We start from the raw sequence: 1,870 nt of genomic DNA, 5'->3' as shown, positions 1-1,870 counted from the left end.
CAATTTCACATATGAACATTCACAAAAAAAAATTGAAATTAGAGAAAAAATCAATGTTTTCTGTGACTGTTCATGTACTGTGTGAATGCAGTGTCCAAGAAGCAGCACTTAATTGAAAGCTACAATCTTTACAAACGTCCAGCCGGGGTAGGTGGAATCTGCACACCGAGCGATAATACCAGACGGTGGCTCAGAGATTTGGAAGTCGATAGCTGATGCCATACAACAGAGACAGAAAACTTTACATTGACATGAGTTTACATCTGGAAACTACACCGAAACATCATCACCTTAGGAGCAGAGACTGAACACTCAAAGCAAGTTACTCATGACCATTGCACAGATATAGAAACTGTGAGACTGGATGAGAAGCCTAAAGACAGGAAATGTGGGTGAGGACAGAAGAGAAGGGAAACCAGAGGGAGAAGGAAAAAAGGACAGATTTAATAGATTCCCCATGAGAAAATAAATACTGTCTTTACAATGGGGTCTGATTCGTGTGCAGAAAGTAAGGTAAGGGGGCCACTCATTAAACCAAAGTGAGAAAACATTACAATTGAATACCTGCTTGCTGAGACTCCCTGTACACAATGAGACTGTGGTCTCATAGAAAATGCAATCATTCAATTAAATACTGTATTATGATGAATCCATACAAGGTGGCTAAATTAACATTGGTCAGGCAACCTTAATACTGGCATCGCCTAACTTTGGAGTGTTTTTCTTGGCAAGTCTATAATGTCCTTTTAGGAATTCTCCATGTGCAATTATCTCTATAAAAGGCAAGATTAAACACCAAATCTTATTTCAACTAGAAACAGCCAGTTTTTTATAAAATCTATTCCTTGTTAACATAAGGTCTAAATAAGGCTGAGCACCCATGCTCAAAAGATCTGCATTTGCTCTAATTTAGATTAGTTTCTTGTTTTAAACTTCATGTTGCAGCTGTGTGATATTTATTTAAAAAAACACAACAGTTGGGTAAAATTTATTTCTGGGATGTGGAGGTTTCGTGTCTATTTTAAACCAAACTAATCGTAGTCATTTGCATTTTTTTTAATGCCTATAATCTTTCTACATGTTTATTACATTTAACCTAGCTCATTCCAGAGTATCAGCCTAAACTTGTGACATTCAATTATGCAAATCCTTTAAAAAATCTGTATTAGAAATCAATTCACATCCTGAAATCCTCACTCACTCAGAGCTATCATGAAAATTAATGGTACTGTTGATTAGGTAAAGACAGCAGAATTTAGCTCTTTCACCTGAGACGCTGGCAAACCAGAATTTTCACCAGAAATTCAACTGGCCTGTGGCAAGGATACTACAGCACTGTTAGGGCATACTTTGCACCTCAAGGCCAAGTCTGGATTCACTGAAATAGCGACACCAAACATAGCGCTGGCATTGAGCGAATTAGACACTTTTTCCTAGAGTGACTAGTCAATTGGTGTCTGCAAACCCAGTAAGCAAAGTGAGGTCCCAGTGTTCAACGAGATCCCAGGGAGTGCATAGCAATTCATCACCAAACTCCACATTGCTGACAAGATAGGCACTAGGGCTGTGCGAAGCTTCGGTCCCTGATTTGATTTGGCAGAGATTCGGCCCAATTCGGTGGCAAAATCTCCAAATCCGAATCGAATCAGAGGACCCTTTAATCTTTCTGAATTGAATCGGAACCACCTGAATGGATTCAGAGAGATTCAGTGATTCGGACATAGACACAGCTTTAAATCTTTTTTCTACATACCTCTAGGTAGCAGGCGGCTCATGAATGCTGCAATGCTGGGGCATGTGGAGCGTCCCACAGGACTGCGGGGGGGGGGGGTGCCCCGAGCAACCTCAACCACAGCCCCGGAAGGGGACA

The 1,870-nt window shown here is 40.6% G+C and overlaps 1 protein-coding gene across 1 annotated transcript in view; it reads right to left on the bottom strand.

Annotated features, from left to right (window-relative positions):
- The window catches only part of LOC109290238, a 71,892-nt gene that overhangs the window by 42,058 nt on the left and 27,964 nt on the right, over nucleotides 1–1,870 (bottom strand). The gene's annotated exons all lie outside the window — the stretch shown is intronic.

This window comes from Gavialis gangeticus, unplaced genomic scaffold (assembly GCF_001723915.1).
Source record: "Gavialis gangeticus isolate Ggan-Ray unplaced genomic scaffold, GavGan_comp1, whole genome shotgun sequence".
Lineage (NCBI taxonomy): Eukaryota > Metazoa > Chordata > Crocodylia > Gavialidae > Gavialis > Gavialis gangeticus.
Note: the sequence above shows the minus strand (reverse complement) of the source record. Positions and strands in the feature narration are given on the sequence as shown.